General features: G+C 39.2%; 1 protein-coding gene across 2 annotated transcripts in view; it reads right to left on the bottom strand.

Annotated features, from left to right (window-relative positions):
- Nucleotides 1–21,713, bottom strand: part of LOC725329 (UPF0489 protein C5orf22 homolog) — a 788,097-nt gene that overhangs the window by 523,448 nt on the left and 242,936 nt on the right. The gene's annotated exons all lie outside the window — the stretch shown is intronic.

Genomic DNA, 21,713 nt, shown 5'->3' with positions numbered 1-21,713 from the left:
GATTCTACGATATATATTACGACTTTCGTATCATTTATTTAATTCGATCCATCCGTATCCATTGTAGATCAAAGTAATCGCGAGCGATCGTTAAAAAATATGCAACAAATTTATCGCCCGTATAAGAAAAGAAAAAAATATCTTTCCATAATTTCAAGACTCGATCGGCGTAATATCAAACCGAGTCTCTCTCTCTCTCTCTCTCTCGATAATTTTCCAATTTCTCATTTGAACACGACGTTAACAGTCGGTAAAAATCACCATAAACCGGTCAGTATCATTACCATTCCTCGGTCACGAGAACGAGAAACTGAAGATCGAGAGGCTGAATAATACTCGTTGCGCTGATAATCTTCGCGCAATTTCGCGGTGGCAGGAGATCAGAAACGTCGAGAAGGGGGGGAGTGGGAGAGGCGAGGAGGAGAGATCGAGGATGGAAGAGGAGAATCGTGGAACGATTTAAGAGGCATTCCCGTATATAACGCGGCTCACAGCCACCCCTGTCATTTACATATTCATACTCTATCGGCGGGATCTCGATCACCAATGCCGATAAAACAGTTTAAGCGCTAATGCGGCCGATGCCCGGGCTCCTCTCTCGCCTTCTCTCGTCGAGATAATCTACGTTTCGTCGGAATTTTTAATCGATCTCCGTCCACGGCTTTATCCACGGACGGAATCGCGAGAAATTACGGGAGAAAGGTTCGAAAATGAAGAAACGCGTTTCTTTCTGATGGATGATCTCTCGTGACGCGAGATGATGCTCGTTCGAACGAAGGATAGATTCGCAAATTGATAATCATTCGAACGAGCATCTTTAACGAAAGTGATTGAACCAGTTTCTCAGAAAGTGTTTCAAGAGATGTTTCTACTTTTCCATTTGGGGAGATCATTGATACCGATAAATATTGATCAATTATCCCTGAATCACTGCGAAACAATATCAATTACGTAATAATTTACATAAAACTCATAATTCAATATAAATTTTCCGCTTATGCTACGTAATAAAAAAATCTGAATAAATGTAGACCAACATGATCAAACTTGACAAAACTTAAAACTGAACGAGAGAAACGAAGGATCCCAACCTGTCATTCTACACACTTTCCATATACTTCGAATATTTTCACCCTTCAATTCATCCGCAAACAATCGTTTGCACCGATCGACACAATACAACTCCCTCCCTCCTCTCCTATCCACGTTTATCGTCCCAATAAGAGACTCTATCCCGAGGAAAGATGGTATCTGGCGGAACAAGCAGAGGGAGGAAGAGGAGGGCATTCCGTTGGTTCGAGCGGAAACCTAGAATTCCTGCCCGGTATCCATTTCAAAGGACAATGATCCGCCACTGTCTTTGTGCGATTCGCAATGTAGAGAGAGAGAGAGAGAGAGAGAGTGAGTCTGTCGCTGATTACTGGCAAGGAGCATCGCTACGGGTGAAGAGCTATACGGCAAGGGGTTGGAAGGGGAAGGGAGAGTGGGATGAAAGTTTGGACGGAGGGTTGCTATCAATCACACGGGCGCCACGGGATGAAAGCCTGGCAACGCGCTGGCCTCTCTCTCTCTCTCTCTCTGTGAATTCGTCCCATTGTGAAATACCAGCCGAAATTCGAGCGCGATTCGGCCGAAATTTTGGAATTTTAATTCAACTCGAGGGGGGAAAGGGAAGGAGGGAGGTGGAAAATCGATGGATTTCGGTGTTGCCCGCGACACGTTCGTGTCCCTGGAAATGATCGTTTGCACCGTGATACGTGGCGATGACTTTCGAATAAATTGTTTTCGAATATAAAAGTTTCGTGTAAATTTGGAACTCTTTTATATTTTTTTCGATAAATGGTTCCCTTGAACGAATCGCCGAGAAGTATATGATATTGTCCAATTTTATTATTATTATTCGTCGAGAAACGTCGAGAAATCGGGAACACCTGCAAGACTGTGGGAATGGGACACTTTCCTTAAGCCTGGTTCCAAAATTAATCGAGGGATTTGAAGTGGAGAAACTTGAAACTTATTTCACCGTGATGTGAAATTATTAATAATAAATTAACTTAAAATATTTCGTAAAATAATTCGAAGTTGCTTCAATTTTTCTTGAACTTGAAGTATATTCAATTTCGGATAAAGATGATTTTTTTTTCTTTTTGGAAATTATTTGATCGAGCAGCACATCTTTTTTTGTCACACTTTTCGACGAGGCATCGTTAAGAAATTAAAAAATTTTCGAAAAACTAGAGAGAATCCGATTAATCGAATAAAACAAAAGCATTAAAAGTACAAGATAAATCCACTCCGTAATATCCATCACTTAATTTACAATTCAAAATTATCGTCTTAATTGAACTTTTTTACATCCCCGTCGCAAGATTCACGAATCACGTGATATATCCTGCCTCGAAACGACGACACATTTTTTTTCCACGATCTTCCATCTCTTTATCGTCCACCTTTTATACCCTCCCCCCCTCTCCTACGTCGAATTCACCGGCAAGGAAATCACCAAGGAAGATCCACCTCCTTCCATCCATGTCCCGAAGGTTGAAGCCTTCCGAGAGACGATATTATCCTCGCGCGGACGTAATTCGTATTTTTATCAGCGTCATTATACAACGACGATGACACGACATCGTTCCGTGGAATGACTGCAATTAAAATTCCATCCATGGACCTCGAAAAATCGTCGAACGACCGTCGTCGTCGTCGTCCAATCGATGTCTTGCCTCGTGTAATTTTTTCCCTTTCCTTTTTTTTTTCTTCCTCTTCTTCTTCTCCTTCTTTTTTTCTTTCAAGCAAATTGGTTCAATAACGAAGAGGCGGAAGTGGATGACCTATCTACAAGGAAGACGTCACTCGAACTGGTAACAGGATCGTTAAGAACGACCTAGTAATAGGATCTGCATAAGATCAGCTTCTCTCCTTTGGAACATTTGCTCACTCTTTATTTATCCTGCCTTTATTTTTCCCGTCCCTTTGTCGTTGAATACGTATTCTTCCCTCTTTGTTCCTTCTTTTTCTCCCAATGCACGAGTCGTTATAACTTTTTTGTAATTTCATCGGAAACTAGTCACGGAGGAGGAATCTAACACCGGCTCCTAGATTTTCATCGAGGACACGAAAGAGTTCGTGTTCACGTAACACGTGCGGCCGAATATTATTTTACCTGGGCGCAGGAGGGGAACGAATTAGATGTCCTGGGGCGGGCAGCGGTTGGTTTCTGGTTACACATGGACCTCCTAAGGTTGGCCGGGAGTTAATAAAACATTGGTATCTACGACACGAGGTCCCTTTATTGTGGGAGCGTGTGTCGCACGATTTTCCACGGTTCTGTCTGCTGATACGATGAAATAAATATCTCTCTCGATCAACTTTGTAGCAAGGAGTAGGATATTTTGTTTCGATGAAATGGAGATGAAAGAATGATAAAGAAGAAGTTAAGACTGTTGTTTTTTAAAGAATCAATTTTTAAAAATAAACATAAACGAATAAGATCAAATGAGTACAGATATACTCTGTAATTTAAATAAATAAATTTCAACCAATATTTTCGTACATATCCAATTGAAAAATCTTATTTTCAATTACAAATATAATCCAGCTTTTCCAGCTTAATACCTTTTATAACTCTCAAAGATATAAAATTTCAAATGTAAGAAAATTGGAATTTTAAATATTAAGTTACGAGTATTATTCAATAATTAACTTTACATTCTGCGATCATATTTTTGAAACAAAGGCAGAATTCAAACGAAAAGAAAAGAAAAAACAAAAACAAAAGAAGCATAAAATATCAAATAAAAAAAAAGAAGATGGACTAATGGCCAACGTGATACAATATACATTTAATGCGCATTTTCGTTCATTTGCCCTCGAGGGTCCCGATCATTTACATCCGAACAGATTATGATCGACGATCATTAAGACGAAGCTACTGCTTGAAGCTGGCCAGACCGAGAGATAAGGAAGGCGAGATAGGAAGAAAGGGCTTGGAACGAAAATCGAGAACGATTTATACCGACTCACGGTAGTCGATCGATCGATAATAATCCTGTAACGATCGAACCCTCCTTCTCACGACCGAGGCTTCGAATAATTGAGCTGTACGCCCGAATAACCGAATTAACGAATTATATCTGTCCCTTTTTTCTTTTTTTTTTTTTATCTAAAACGAAAATCGACGAGGATAAACACGAAAAGAAAGAGAATATTTCTCATCATTGAAAACGTCATCAATTATATCGTCACTCCTGTAGAGTATGAATATGTATATATCCATTTCTCGATTAACTCTTTTAAAAATAAAAAATAAAAAAAGACTCTCAATTGATTACCAACGTCGTATATCACTTGAACATCGTGACATTACGTGGACGATGATCCACGTCGAGTACGAGGAAAATGAATCCGAATGAATAACTCGTGTAATATGAAAATCGACATCAGCCCAGTGTGAGTAACAAACGTACGTATATATATAATCGGCGGAACTTGGAAGTCGAGCGAAGAAGAAATTCGGGCAGGAAGTTGCTCCGAGGATTAGGGTCTCGCTTTCACTCCTTTCATCGCTGCGTTTAAAAAGGTGGCTCGCGTTGGCTAACGGAGCCGCAAGTCCATTTATGTTAGCTGTTCCGCACGAACGGGCCCCGAAATGAGAGGCCCACGAAACTGTCCACCACCACCAGGGATCCATTTACTCGGCTCGCTCCACGAAGAACGATCTCCACGCATCGCCTCCTTCTCACAATGAGCCACACACCACCCTCCGCCATTCTTTCCCTCCTCCTTTCGAGAAGGATACCATACCATGCCATTCATTCGTGAATGGAACGTACTTTGATGCGTATGATGTTAAAGATCGTTTGGGTTTTAAGGTGTTAAGAATGGGACCCAAAGATCTCTGCAAATAGCATTGTACAATGGGTTGCGTATAAGGGAGAAAGTGGATAGAGATAATTTCTTTTTTTTAATCGAAGCAACATTTGGATGAACGAAAGATTAATTAATTTTAATCATTGATATGTATACCAATATATTTTATTTTAATTTAAAATAATGAAAAAGGGGATAATTTATATTTATATTATATATCGTGCAATTATATCGAATCTCTTTATGTGCATCTCTGTAAATAAATGCTTCTTCACACGTCAAAGATCTAATTTTCTATCAAACATTTGCAATTGCTCAATATCTTCCATTATCGTGCAAGTTTCACGCGCGTACATTCTATGAGACTCGACAGAGACTTCGATTCATCGATAAAATCTACACGTATGCCGGGCCTTTCTCCTCGTCCTTTTTCAAACTTCGCCAATTTGCGTTTTTCAAGCGTAAGAATCGGTTTCACGCTTAACAGATATCCATGACGATCCCTCGGCTCATTTCTATTCGAGGATATCCATTCGCCTCCGGTAAAATCCGCGCGATATTCAATGATGATCTTTGATTACGATCTATCTCTTCCAATTCGACGAGAATCGAAAGTGAAATAAGATTGTTGGGGGAAAAAATTTCTTTCTTTGAAACGTTTCCACTTCAAATCGATGTTTATAAATATAGTTGTTTTAATGAATAAAAATTATCATAACATATTAAATTTAAATATAAAAACATTCTCGTAAATCTAACCGATGGCAATTCGCCTACTTCTTAAGTCGTTAATCTTACGAAACACGTTTCAGAAAAACTACACGTCACATCCAGTGTCGTTTTATTATTCCATTCCACTATCTTGCGAGTATAATTTCAATATTCCAATTATTGTCGAGTAACCAGGTACCACTTTGACAACTGGAACACGGATTTCCCAATACCGAATATCTCGAGTCGATTATAATCTACAGAAAATCAGAGGCAAGAAAAAAAAAAAAGAGAAAAAAAGAAAAGGCAAGGGAAAAATTCTCGAAACCAATCTCGATATTACCCGGCAACAACCATCACTCAATTTCAAGAATAGACACCGTCGAAACGAACTAGACGAGCCATTAATTCCCTCCGAGGCACCAACTCTCATCACCGCCAATCCCGTGAAGACGTCAAGAGCAATTGAAAAACGGAATCATTCTTCCCAGCTGGAGCAGCATTAGACCGGCTCGTAAAACTCTTCCTCCCCTCCCTCCCTCTCCCTTCCTTCCCTCTGGACAATTTACGAGGCAACAATTCTCTCCTGTTCCTTGTTGTTCCTTCTTGTTGTTCAACGGCGGCCATTTTTCGCGCGAGCAACACAGTCGCGGTTACAGTTATTTCCATCGGCGATGCAACTTCATCTCATCGAGGAGAGAAAACAACGAGGAGAGAGAGAGAGAGAGAGAGAGAGACGAGAGGTTGGTTGGTGCAATTTAATTGTTTAAAGCGGGCCCGAAGAGAGAAAGAGAGGAGGGGGAGGGGGAGGTGGGTTGGCTGCGTACGATTCGAGGATACGTTTCGGCCGCCCTGGAATTAACTTGGAGGAAAGATTGTAGGGTAGCAGGAGGAGCAGGAGGACGGTGAGTGTGGGAAAGGCGAAGCTGGCCCACATGACGCGAGAAAAGTAGCCTTCGTGATCTGTTTGAATGAGAGCCGATTCTCTCTCTTTCTTTCTCTCTTTCTTTTTTTGAGAATATTTCGTCGAGAAATTTTTTGAGAATTTTTATATCTTATTCGATATTGTGAATTATGGGTAAAGATTAAAAAGAAGAAGAAGAAGAAGAAAATAGTGTTTTTGTCTCTCTTCGATTTTAATTTCTAATTATTCGATTATTAGAAAGATGAATGTGATTTCTATGTTCTGTTTTAGCTATAATTTCAAAATGAATACTATGATAGTTAATGATTGGTATACTTGTAATCATTGAAGTGTTTTATCTTTGGAACACGAGTTCCAAACAAAAAGAAAAAGAATTTGTAGATTCTTTTAGTAGGCGATGATCAACTGTTAAAATTATCATATACCATTCCTTTTATTACATATTATTCACGCATCAATTCGGAGGATTGTTTTCACTTGATACTCTCGTTAACACGTGCAAAATTTATCGAATTAAATGATTCAAACTTAAAAAAGATTCTAACATGGTAAAACATCTTTCAATCTAGAATGAAAAATCACCAATGGAACTCTAAGAAAATCGTAATTGAAAGAGACTTTACGAAAGAGACTTGGCACGGATGCCACCAGCCGACCACATTTACAGCGAAAAGAATTCGTGACCGAGTTTCATCCGCGTAAATCGGTTCTTAAGCATCCATTCCATCTTTGTGGGACACGGCTCTCTCTCTCTCTCTCTCTCTCTCTTCGCCGTTTGCATAACGCGAAATTGCCATCGAAAATGGCCACGCACGGTTATTATTGAAATTTCTCGCGGTCGCACGGACACGACCCTGTTCCGGCGCGCGGTTTGCAGGCGAGAATGAGAGCGGCGCGAACGGGGTGTGGAGAGGGCGCAATGGGATCAATGGAGGATCGTCGTCTTCGAATGCCGATTTCACCTCGATCATCGTCCCCGTTAACGCCGGGCTATCGAAAGGCTGGATGCGGTGGATTTCGCGCCGTTTGTCGGTTTCCACGGTTTGATTAATGAAACGTGTGGAGAATGTTTCGTCGATCGCCTTTCCAAAGGTGTTCATCTTTTTTCCCCGATTGCGAAAGATTACATTTCGATGATGAATTAACGATAAATAAGCTTTCATAAGATATAATAAGATGGTATTTGAAGAAGTTTGAGAAAGTTTGAGGAAGTTTGAAGAAGTTTGAGGGAGTTTGAGCAAGTTTGAGAAAGTTTGAGGAAGTTTGAGGAAGTTTGAGAATATTGATAATTGGTTTAATGATTTTTAGACGAATATAATATTTTTATAAGATAATATTTATAAGATAATATGATAAGATGATGATGTTTGAGGAAGTTTGAGGAAGTTTGAGAAAGTTTGAGGAAGTTTGAAGAAGTTTGAGGAAGTTTGAGGAAGTTTGAGGAAGTTTGAAGAAGTTTGAAGAAGTTTGAGGAAGTTTGAGGAAGTTTGAGGAAGTTTGAGGAAGTTTGAGAATATTGAAAAATGGTTTAATGATTTTTAGACGAATATAATATTTTTATAAGATAATATTTATAAGATAATATGATAAGATGATGATGTTTGAGGAAGTTTGAGAATATTGATAATTTGTTTGATGACGAACAACGAATATAATATTTTAAATAGTGAAATTTAATAAAAGGATATTGATGTTTATTTCCAAAGAATATTATATTTCTAATGATATTGGATTGACAGAAAGTGAATAGATTAAAAAAATATAACATGATTTAAAATTATTGTATAAGTATGATTGATTGAAAAATATAAAGAATCACTTTCTCCGTTCGTTTTCGAGAAAAACTATTACGTTTGAAATTCGATAAGCGATAAAATTGCAAGCAACGGAGGACTAGTAGCCAAGAGGTTGCAATCCAATTTCTAAACATCCCGACGAAACCTTCCAATTTACGAGCGAGCGAGGAGTCATTCTTTTAACATTTACGTAACGCGCGAAACGCGTCGAAACGTATCCAAACGTATAACTAATGGCCGCAACAGTTTTATGATGAATACCAACGGATATGGACGACGAGGAGACGAGGAGAAAGGAGAACAGCGTTGCCTCGATGAGACAAATTGCGTTTTCTCAACGACACGTTGCCATTAATTGACTCTTCCATCTCATCTGTTGCGTCCATCGCCGCTCTCGAGCGTTCATAATTATCACAGCTCCCGCATAGTAATCGCGAAATTGACGTTTCAATTAATTCCGCGGATTACGAAATTTCGCCTCGTTATTATACCGTTCGAGACTCGGCTGGTAACCGAACGTACAGTCTGCAATAAAAATTCGATCCTATTTCTGGGCCTCGTACTTTGGATGAATTATAAATAATCGCATGAAATTAAAAAAAAAAAAAAGATTTGAAGTTTATAAAATTGAAATAAAGAATTTTTTTCGTAGACATTAAAATCATATACCTAAAAATAAAAATTTTCTATCATACAAATATAGATATTAAATAAAAAAATATTTAATACGTTAATAACAGCTTAAGATATCATCGGATAAAATCATTTTTAAACTTCTTTTTTAACTCGAGCTCGTCAAAAATTATCTCTCGTCTCAATTTTCTTTCCATTATTGCACAAACTTACAAATCTCTCGATCGTCCTCTTTATTTTTGAAATCCATACCGTATATGACAGAAACGAAAAAGATTATTACATCGTTGCTCGTGATATTTTTGCGACCAACTGTAATAATAACTCTCTCTTTCCCTCGTTTCGTTTCTAATTATGAACGCGTCGCTCGACCTTTGCTCGATGAGAATTCCGGTAGGATATTTATACTTTAACGTTTGATGGGCCAAGTCACGCGTTCCGCGGGGATTTTGATCGATGATTATTGACAGACAGAGAGGATAAGCATCGCGGAAACTAATGTTACTTTCCCTCCGCCGATCTTTACGAGCGGAGATCGCAAATGGAGACGTAGATGAGGAAATATAATTGATACGAGCGTAATGAAACGCGAAGTCGGTTTTAGCCATTAATTTGTAAGCCCATTCGTCTTGTTGCATTCTAATTGCGTGTACCACGGTAATTCTTTACCTTCCCTTCTCTCCCTCTTTTTTTTCTTTTTTTTTCTTTTTACTCCGATTTTTACACCTTCACGCCAAGTAATTTTCGATCCACGAGCATGGAAACAATAGATATTCACCTTCGTGTTCTCTGATAAAACTGAAAAATTCTATCCTTCCCTCTTGATTTTGCATCAAGAAAATTCAAGTTACACTTTCATCGAAACCTTCGATTACAGAAAATTATCAAATTACATTATCCTCATTATCGATCCATTTCTTCGAATTTATTTTAGATCGTACTTCGTACCACGCTCATTGGATGGATATACGAAAATCACAAATAGGAAGTATCCCTCCCCCCGCCTTAGGGGATCGTTTTTTAACGGACACGGCACCACCACCGGCGTGGTTTTGCCCTTCGATCGGCAATTTATCAACTTCTTGCCTTCGAGTCGCGTTAATAATGGGATTTATCGGCCGATATCGATCGATCCTCCGCGACCGGGTGAACCTATACCCATCGCGATCTGGAACCGGTTGGCTCCTGGACCCAACCGATACCACGGTGGGGGTACACGGCGCGGGTATTTATCACGCGCGATCACGATCAACCGGCCATTTGTCAACCGCGATTCGGCCGCCCGCGAATCCTCCGATCCTTGGCTATCGATGAGAATGATTGGTTGCGTCACGAAACCGAGATCGTTGCTCTGCCTATCCGATCGCCACGGTTCGGAATTGTAGGTAACAGGGATGCAAATTCAACTATGAAAAATTGGGATGGTAATTTGTTAAAGAAATATTTCGAAACTCGAGTATTTTTCTTCATTTCTAAGTATCCAAATGCTTCAGTTTTGTAAAACAAAATCCAAACTTGGATTCGATCTTGTTAATTTCCTTCTCTAACAGTCCAAGATTCATTCAAAATTCTCACTCATCTTAAAAGTATATATACATCTCTCTGTTTAATCTCATTTTCCCTCCAAAAGTGTATAAAAATCGGCAAGATAACGATCCCCCGATCGAGAAACTTTCGACTCGGCCGAGAACCGTCCCTCATCGGTCGAAGCCCACCAAATCCCTCCGCCCCGCTCGAGCGATCCTCACAGGCTGGAAACGGATCGTCCGTCACACCGATAACAGGATCACCCGTGTTTCACCCATGTTATTACGGGAGAACCCCGTTTCCTCCTCCTCCTCCTCGATACACCTTCCCCCCCTCCCCTTTGCGAAGGAAGAGCGAGCCGAATCGCGGCGCATCCATCACGAGGAAGGATCGCAACGACGAGGGACGACACGTACACGTCCCGATCGCACACGCAGGTTATCGTATCCGCCGTGCACGGCTGCCACCGCCGTGTTCCAACCGCTCCGCTGGTGTGTTATTGCGTGGCGCAAGCCGTGGCTGCAGCCGGCTGCAGGTGCACCTTGCATTACCTCCGATCCGAGTAGAGAGGAGACGAGCGTTTCGGCGGCGTGCATTGTGATCGAGTGATATAATAAAGGCAGAGCGAAGCCCGTGGGAAACGGGAGGAACGGAACCACCTGACGCGCCTTCGGCCCACCGCACTCGCCAGAAGAGGAGGACGAAGAGGAGGAGGAGGGAGAAAGCGCGGGATAGGCCACGTGACCGATGCTGCTGCCACCGCGCGTCGTAAATACGCGTCCCGTCGGAAACTGTCGCCGAGACGGGAACGAAAGAGGCGTCCGCCCGTTTTCAATGGATTTAGGTTGGCATCACTTCCTGCGTAAGCGCCTCGTCGTTGTCGAATGTTCGGCTGGTTGTCGGCGGCCGAGGTTTGATGAAAAAGTAGTTTAGTCGCATGGAGATAAAATTTAGATAAAATTTTTCAATATCAAATATATGTATATATGTCGAATATTGAATTAATAACACGTTATTGATGATTACTAATTCTTCTGATGAAAAGAAGATTGAAACAAGATTGAAGATATAAGATACAAGTTGTGAGTATGTTCTGGTTGGTCCATCGTTCGAAAAGATTCAGAAGGCAGTCTTTTATAATATAATTATTTCAGTAACGTTTGTTGATAACGTTACAATGTCATCATCCTCGACATCATCATCGCTCGACATTACCGTAATTACGCTGTCAAACGGCGACAAAGGGAAACGGTGGTTCGAAATGACAAAAAAGAGAAGAGGGAAGGGGAAGGGAAAAAAAGGAAAGGAAAGAAAGGGAAAATATATATATGCGACAGATGATGGAACGATATTAACAAACAGATGACATATCGTATCGTCTCTCACGTATCGTCAATTAAGGATATCATTAACGAAGAAAAGTGCCACGGGGAGAGGAATTTGTGAAGGGAGGAATAGAGGGAAATTACAACGTGCGGGATCAAAAATTAAAGTCGTTTCTCCCCCGTTAGTTCTGTTATCCAATGAGCAGTCTTCGTTCTTCGAGTAATTGCACTCGTCGTCGAGCGTTATAAGACGTATGTAATCACAGGTGGAAACGCACAGTGCATAGAATTTATGCGTTGAGGAAATTTTAATTTTTCCTTATATATATATATACGAATTAAAATACATTCCATTCTAATTCCTTATGATAGAACTCTCTTTGCAACTTTCTTCATATGCACTTGTATGAGATAGCAATATCTATCTGAGGAACACAACGATAAAACGGTTTATTTTCACATGAATGAAAGGGAAGAAAGAGAATTTTTGAGAATTTTTCACTCGTTCGATCGTCACGAGGAATCGAAGTAAGGTGTTGGTGCTACGCCCTCGCAATAAGAGAAACGAAGAATCGAAAAAGTGGACGAGTTATTGAGAACCGTTTGCTCGCAACGGGATATCGAGCGCTCGGCATCCAACGGGGCACGGCATGGTGCCGCTATCATCGGTGTAGCTTTCACCATCCTCATCATCATCGTCATCTGGCAGCTCCCTATGCTTACGACCGTTGCCCTTAATGGCTCGATTCGTCATAACCCGTTTCAACACCTTCGATTATCGATCCAGATGAAACTTTGCAATTCCATTTCGGTCGGGACGGAAGCGATCGAGGTATATTGCTTCGTTGTGATATAAACATTCGATTATTAGATCCGGAAAAATAGGAGAAACTGTGCAAGTGAAATCCTTTTTATCTCGATAGATACTCAAAGTTTCCTTGAAACGATTCAGAGATTGCGAATGAATCCATCATATAGTGACTTATATTTTCCCCTAGAATGTTAGTACGTCTTTCTAGGAATCTTCTCCAGAGTTAGGGATAGATAATAGATAAATGAGAACGAGAGCAAGCAAAAGAGAGATAGCACAATGATATTCCATGAAACGAAAGAACACAAAAGTGCAAGATTCCACGTTCCTCTTTCGATATTTATTATAATCCATCGATTGGGAATTAATATCATCGAAGTTACAACAAAGTTCAAAGCTTTCTTCCCAATTTCAATTCAAAGGTAAATTAAAACTCGAACAGGATATATCATGTTAATTGCATTCCTATTTCAACAATCTCGCAATCTTCTTCGAAGAGGATGAACGAATACTTTTCTGAATTATCAAACGATTCTATTTTTCTCCCTCTCTTGATATAGTATTCCAGTTTCCGTGGAAGCTCGATCATGCGAAACGAGGAATGAGCGCGCGTGGAACGTGGATTTTCTAAAAAAAAAAAAGAAAGAAAGAACGCAACGTTTCGGTACAATGGCAAGCAATTTCTACCGAGTAAACCGCGTTTACATATGCATACAAAGCCGCGGTTCGAGCGGGCGACAATGCGCGGCGGGGCCGGTGCCATCGATTCGAGAAAAATAAAAGCGGCAAAGACGGCGTATGACGCCGGCACCGGTTACCATACGCTTACGTCCATAGAAACGTCTTACGGAACGGCCGCGGCCCATTTATGTAGCCGCCTCGAGGACCGGATTAATAGCCCCTCCCTCCCCCTCCCCCCCTTCTCGCGCATACACTACCTCAACATACTGGATATTCGTTCCTTGCACCTTGTTCCCTGGTTACGCGAGCGGACGCTGACAATTTGCAAGGCCAAATAGGGTGGCTCATTTAACCGGCCGGATTTATTTGCCGTTTCCTTCGGCGAAACCGATGATAGGATAGTTTAAGGGAAAGGAATGATCGAGATTTTTCGATCCTTCTGGTTCTATTCTGAATATATATATACATAATATAGCTTGGAAAAATAATAGTTTAATTAGAGGAGACAGAAATAAAGAACGGATATTATATACGAAATTCTCTCGAAGAATAAATCTTCTCAAAAGGAAACAGAGAGAATAGATGGGAATTTCGAGGAAAAGAGAAGAAAAAAAGCCACTATAAAGCGCCAATATCTCCTCTAAATGTATACAAGCAGCGATCAGCGTCAAAGAGTCGACGCCAATATCAACGTTCCCCGATTTCATCGCTCGAATCAAATCGCGGATGAACGGTCGCGGAAACACGGGCTCGCGATATATAAATCGGCGAATGTAAACGCGTATCCGTTTCGTATCCTGTTAGTTATCCCCGGTGCCTTACGTATCCGTTCCCAACTTGGCAGCGACAATTCGCAACGCCAAATAGGACCGGTTATTTAATGCTCGTTGCCCTATGTTTACTCGATCCGTGGCGCACAATTGAATTGCGCCCATTAAATCGGCCGAGGGACAGGGGTGCTTTCCGCGGCGTGCACACGCTTGTTTCTCGCCGCTTATTCGCGGGATATATATATATGTGTGTGTGTGTGTATACTATATAATATATGTATATATATATATATATATATCATCCACCGTGAAAATTCAATATTTTACAGGAGCAGATAATCTGGACGGTTACGCGGGCTCTGTATTTTCTTCCGCGGAGTGGAATGCCGCCTCGTTCTCCGCGTGTACCATTACCCCATTACCGTGGTCTATGAAGACGTATGGCTCTATTTTCCAGGCTGAAACTGAAGGCACAATTTGCCCTGTCAAAGAAAGTTATTATACCGAGGCGGCGCGGAAGAGTTGCCGATTTACTATCGAAGGGAGGAAGGAGGAGGGGGAAAGGCATGGATCATTGGAAGCGCGTAACGATTTGCCAAAGTGAATTGTCGTTTTGATACACGTAGAATTCGAGGTTAAAATGAATTTTTTAAACGATAAAAATATTTAAAGATTTATTTATCTCGATACGAATACGATATTGTATATCAAGTAAAGTGTAATGGATTAATTAAAAAAAAATTTCTTTATTGTGTTAATTATAATCTAATTGAAAATTAATATATATATACATGTAATAAATTTTTGCTTAATATTAATATTGATTTCTGATTTAGTTTTTTGATTGAAATAACAAAGAATATCCGTCTTCTAATAATAATAATAATAATATTTTTTAAAAAATGGAACAATTTATTAATTGCTAATTACTGTATTTATTAAAACATAAAGATATTATATTTTTGTATTCGTACGAAAATAAATATATTTTTTAAACATTAAATATTTGAGAAATTAATATGGATTATTGAAACGTGTATAATATATGTGAAAGGATGATATATGACGAATGAAGAAAGATCCATAAATACGTGTTCTTCTTATGGGATATCAATTACATCCTTGTTACAGCTTTTTTATAGCCTTTGGCGCGAAAATATCATTAGAATCAATAACACCGACTGGCCCACCCCTCTCAGGATCATCCCTCTTAGTTTACGTACTCGCGATTCCGCACCCTAATATTTCCCTTCGTACAATTTCCACGATGATGCTGTCATGGATCTGCATTGTATCCTATATCGAAGTTTTCCCTTGTCCTCTTTCGATCATTCATCCCTTTACACGAAGAAAAAAAAAATATGAAACAAAGATATTTCAAAAAATTTTAAAAACCCCCATAAGGAAATTGATTCTATCTTTCCTCTCATTTCACAATTCCACGGTTATTTAAATATTCTTCTATTCTCTCCAAATATATTTATACGAGAAATTGTATTTTTATTAAATAATCATTAACCAAACTTTTTTTACTATACAATATCTTTTAACGTTAAAATTTAATCACGAATCCCCCTCAAAAAAGAAACAAAACGCACAAGAAATTACAATCTAAAATTCACAAAAAAAAAAAAAAATGTTCCAGACCCACGAGCACAATTAATCAACACGAATACGTTTTTCCATTAACGAAAATGCAAGGCTAAGAGTACAGCAATATACCCTTTCCATCTCTCGAAAAACACTCCATTATTCTTCTCTGTTGGAGAGGAAAGAACCGGGAGCAACGTTCGTTCATTCCGTATATACCTTTCGTCGGTTTCGCGGTAATATTTTTTTCGGTATGACCCTGAGGAGCCGGCAACTCTTGTCAAGTTGTTGGAAGGACACGGCGAAATCCTGCGGCATCCTCGCGAGGGTGGATGGAACGAGAAATTGGAGACGCGGGGGAAAAAATACGCGGATAAAATATATATATATATATATATATATATATATATACATGGCCCGAAGGTCCAAGGGGGCCGCCGCCGCCGACGTTGTCTTCCGCAACGAGGATTTGCCTTCGAGGGAAGAAACCACCCCGCTAAGCCACCATGATTCCTCGAGATAAATTCCTCCTCTCCCCTCCCTCCTCCCCCACCTCCCCATATTATGTCGCCCGGGATAATACGAAAAACCGACCGCGACCAGGCGGCGGCTGTGTGTATCGAAGCGGTTGTGTACACAGGCAAACGAACGAATACACTGGATACATACTGGAGGTGGTTTATGGACGTTTTATTAACCCTTTCACGATGGATTTTTTTTTTTCCCCCCTTTTATGCCACAGTGAATATTGCGCCGATAAAAAAAAAGGAAGGAAGGAAGGAAGGAAGGAAGGAATATGGGGATTTAATTGAAAATTAAAAGGGCGAGAATTATGGGATTAATAATAATCTCGTTCCTATTTGGGATATTATTTGTTAATAATTTGTTGGAAGAATTTCGTGAGAGTTTTAAAATTATTATATAAATTGTAAAATTATTATTTTCGGATGGATGATGTTAATCTTGAAAGGATTAAATTGTTACGTATTTAATAAAAATTGTTATATATTATAAAATATTTATACGAATGAAATTCGGTTCACATATATATTTTTTATACAGGAGATGGAAAGAAAATTTTAATTTTTCATTTATCGAAATCAAATCTTAACGAGATCGATCAATTTGCGATTCACGCTCGAAATAATTTAATTGACGATGTTCCGTTTTCAACAAGTTTTCATTCGAAATTTCATCTCGGCGAGAAATAATAAAAATTCAGCCTCTCCTCTCCATAAGGTATACACGGGCGTAAAAATTTTTACGATCGACAGTGGCCAGGACGAAGCTCACCGAAAAGAAAAGGACCTTCCTCCAGTATCCCGAGGAACGAAAATAACAAACGTAACCGCGCACGTTTCTTTTAAATGCGATTTCAAAAACAGAGAACAGAGAAGAAAAAAGGAGATTCTGTTATAAAACCAAAATATAAAACCAACGTAAAGAAAGAAAGAAAGAAAAGAAAAAAAGAGATTAAAAAGAAAAATACACGAAAACAAAGAAGAAGAAAATAATCTGAAGTATTCCAGAATTCGGGAGGATAAAAAAAAACGCCGATCGTTGGGCCCCAGATAGAATTTATGATGGGGCGTTAATCAGCTGGAGGAGCGCGAGCTGCGTTAATCGGAGAATAATTTCCCGTCGCAATTTCGTCGAATTAGTAATTTATTTTACAACCGTTCGAAGGGATCCAAAGGGGCCAATAAAAATTGGCAGCAATAAAAATCGAACGCGTACGCGGATCCACGAGAGGGTTGCTCGCCTAATCATCGCCTCCTCGTAACGAATTCCTCGAAGATTCTTTCCTTTGCGATTCCAGAAAAATATTCTGACTGTTCGAAAAACAAAATGTTCGATTCCTCGAAGATTCTTTCCTTTGCGATTCCGGAAAAAAATTCTGATTGTTCGAAAAACAAAATGTTCGATTCCTCGGAGATTCTTTCCTCATCCTTTGCAGAAAAAAATTCTGATAATTCGATAAAATTGAATTTTAGACAGAAGATAGAAATCACATAATATTTTGGAAATATAGGGAAAACATAAAAATCAATCTTATTCTTTTTCAGATGGAATTGTACATCTTTTGATATTATTAAAAATAACAATATTAAAAATAAATCATACTTATAGATGATAATTAATTTCTGGAATATGTCGATTTTTCATATATTTGTGCAGTTACAAAATAATCATGGCTCGTAAGAAGGATTTATTATCAATTTCGAACATAATAACTCCAATTTCGTTAAAATTCGCTAAAGAGAAGAAAAAAGATATCCCTTCCATCACGCTACCGAAATGTGAACACGCATTCTTCGAGGATAGAGAAAAAAGAAAAGAAAAGGAAAGGAAAGGAATTCGGCCGTAAACGTGGTCTGGGCGGCCAGTGGCTCGTATTTAAAGAACTTTAAGGAAGCAGCGCCGTTTCGACGATTTCTCGTTCGAGGACCCTTGTTCGCGAGGATCCAGCGCCAGCGTTTAATTAAGCCGTAAATCGATGGGGCCCCAGCTACGTTTATTGCGGCCCTAAACTATATCAGCCGCGATGAGGAGAAGAATAAAAGAGAGGGGGGAGGGGGAGGTCGAAATTTCGAAACAATTTCCTCCAGTTACGATTTTTCGCTCTCCTCTCTCTCTCCTCCTCCTCCTGTGACCCACGTTTTTATCTCTGACAACCACCCTTCTTCACCCCCTTTACGTCGCCGTGGTTGTTAATGACCGAAGAAACTCGTAAACGGGATTGCGCGTTGATCGCGGTGGTCCTCGGGGATCGCTCATCCTCCGTGTGACCCTCCCCCCCCCCTCCTCTATCCCCAACCTTGGTGCTCAAAGTTTAACGCTCCACGCTTTTCATTGGCCCTTATTCTCACGTGAGCACGTGGTTAATGCGACGATCAAAAACAAGGTTAGGGGGCGAGCTTCCTCCCGGGCTTGTTATCCTCGGCTTATCGACGGGACGCACGCGCGGATAATGGCCCTGTAAGCGGCGAAGTTTATCGGTTTTAAGTCCGTTAATTATACGTTGATCGGAGTCAAGTCCAACCCTTTGGACCCTCTTTGCTTTCAAGATTAAGAATTTTCAACGAGGCGAGAATGGAGGATGGATTTGATCGAAATGATAGAAAAAAGGTACTTTTGAAAATTAATTAGATTTAGATAAGGATTTAAAACGAATTGCTTTTTGCAGAAGATATTATTTAAAAATATGTATAAAGAATCTAATAATAATAATACTTTCGATATTGTTGATAGTTAAAAGTTAAAAGAAATCGAAAGTACCTCTTTCAAGAAGAATCAAAGAGAATTCATTCGTCTCGATTCGAACGCGTTCCCATTGTTCCATCCAAGAAATAAAAAAAAAATCACTCCTAATCATTCCACCTTTCCAGAAAGGCTCGCTTTTCGAAACGATTTTTCCATGGTTGCCGGGCCGGGGACGGGAGAAAATACAGAAGGAGCGGCGGAAAAAGCGAGAGATGCAGGTCGCATCCGGCGCAGCTCGTCGCCTTCCACTCCCATTTGAATAAAAGCAACGATAAGCACATCCTTAGAGTCACTCGCAGTTCTGAATTGTTTCCGCTTCTTAAATCCCCGACAAATTTATTATAATAACTACCCTTAGCCGGCGGATCCCTCCTCCTCCTCCTTCTCTTCTTTCTTCTCTCCTCGTCTTCCCGAGGTTGAGAAGAGAACGATTCCCTCGTCCTCGTCCAGCCAACGGCGTCACGTAATCCTCTCCCTCCTCCGTTTTTCCTCGCGTCGCGTCCTCTTCTCGCCGAGGAGAACTCGCCCCTTTTCTTCGTGGCCGCGAGGCGAAAGGAAGGATCGTTTCCGCGAATAATGCGTTCCTTCTCCATGCGCCACGGGGGTGGCATCGGTTGCGGCAATATCCCGATGAAAACATTACGGGGACGAGTTTCGCAATTTTTCTTTTCCTTTTTTTCTTTTTTTTTTTTCCCCCTTTTAGATAAGGAAATTTTAAGAGAGGGTGCCGTTCTTTTGAGAGAATTTTTAAGACGAGGATTGTAATTGTGAATGCGAGAAGAATTCGTGTTGTTGTTGTTATTGTTGTTGCGTTGAAGAAAGAAACGTGTAAGTAAGGAAATGTCAATGGTGTATTATAAATTATAAATTTTACTAGTTCATTCTCTTTTTTTTTCTTTTATAAAGAATAATTTAGTAATAATTATAATTATAATAATTATAATAATTATAATTAATAATTTAGTAATTTAGATAAGAGTAATTCGTATTTATTTAGAAGACCGTGTGTGATGGATTTGATCATTGTTCAAACGTAAATATTTTGTGTTTCAGAAATTATGACTCACAATGAAGATTGATAATTAAAATATAATGATAATAATAATAATTGAAAATAGATGTACATGCTGTAATATATTTTTGTAAATCAAAGAGAATTTTCAGAAATTTCTAATTTAATATTATTGTTTATTATCGATTCAAAGAGTGATATATAATTCTTATAGATGTAGAGGAATGAAGTAGGGGAGGAGGAACGTGGTCCAGGAATAGGATGAAGATACGTAATTGGTTTCGGTAAGCGTACGGAGCACGTTCGTGGATAAATGGAAAACAAAACGTAAATTTCGAAGCAATCAAGGTTTTCACAAACTGAAATATGATTCGTGGAAATATTAAATGTTTAATGCTAATAGCTCATGCGCTTGTTTACGTTGCAACTGTTCACAGTTTACTTAGAGAATAATAGCTTCACTTGATACTATTCGTAGCAGCATGATGGAGCATGCATTTATAAAGTAAACATTGCTCTTTGATGTTAACGAAAGAAAATTATAGGATAAACCTATTACTGTTTAAAAATAATTGAACGATATATTTCATAATCAACTGTACAAAATTTATAATATATCTGGTAAATCTGATTAAAATTTGATGACAAATTAAAAACTATATCAAATTTTTCCCTAATCACTTCGTTTTAAAAATATCTACATCGAAAATAATTATTTTCAAAAAAATTAATCCCCCAATGAGAAAATATTTCTGAAACGAATAATTCCAAATTGACGATAAAAGTTCCTGGAAATCATAGAATATTAAAAAAAAAAAAATCTCAAATCTGTCCTCTCTTCTCGCTTCGAGCACGGTGCATCATCATTAATTGCATCGATAACTGCACTTTCACGAAATCGTTCCGCGAGAAACGCGTTAAAAGTTTTCACGAAAGCGCGAGAGGGGAGGGGAACGATAAAAAGCGTTAAAACGGCCGTAACGATGAGCGGCTTTCGCTGGAAACAACGAAAGGACTCTTTATTGTTTGTTCCTCCAGCCGGATCCGCGTTTTAAACGAAAACGCGGCAAAACACGAGGGGGGGCGCAACATCTCAGCTGTTAAAATACCTTTCTTCTTTGGCCGTCGTTAAATCATATCGGGTTTTTTCGTCGAAAAGAAAAGAAGAATTTTCCAAGTTTTGCCCCGGTTTTTAGGCAGAGAGGCTTTTACCGAATAATCAACCTTGCTACGGAGTTTTAGAATACTTTTTGGCGAGAGAACACCTTCCCTTTTCTCTCTTCTTTTGTTAAATTTTTTGTCAAATTATTTTAAATTGAAAACTTTTCACTTTAAAATATTTGATCGACGTTTACGCAACTTTTTATTGATATTTTAATATATAATAATTTTTTTTTATCGGTAACTTTCACATTTCTTCAGAAACAAATTTAAATTATTAAGAATTAAAAAATTTAAATTAAATTAAATTCAAATTATAAAATTAATCTCTATATAATCACATTTTCAAATTCATCTAATTGTCTCGTTGAAAGATAATAAGAATAATAAGTAATTGTAAAAGCTTGTTATCCTTCGCGTTCCAAGGACGTTCGCAGGAAGAAAAATGGCGAACGAGAAACCGCATTTCGTTTTCATTTAATACGCAATATCCGAAAAACGTGCGTGAAAGACCTGGAGACCGCAAAAAAAGATTATTCGACCTTCGAAACGAATAAATGGCGTTTAATTCACTTTCACCGTTGGATCGTTCGAAAAATAACATGTTGCTCTTTCATTTTCGCCGACGTTGCGACAAA

This window comes from Apis mellifera, linkage group LG7 (assembly GCF_003254395.2).
Source record: "Apis mellifera strain DH4 linkage group LG7, Amel_HAv3.1, whole genome shotgun sequence".
Taxonomy (NCBI): domain Eukaryota; kingdom Metazoa; phylum Arthropoda; class Insecta; order Hymenoptera; family Apidae; genus Apis; species Apis mellifera.
Note: the sequence above shows the minus strand (reverse complement) of the source record. Positions and strands in the feature narration are given on the sequence as shown.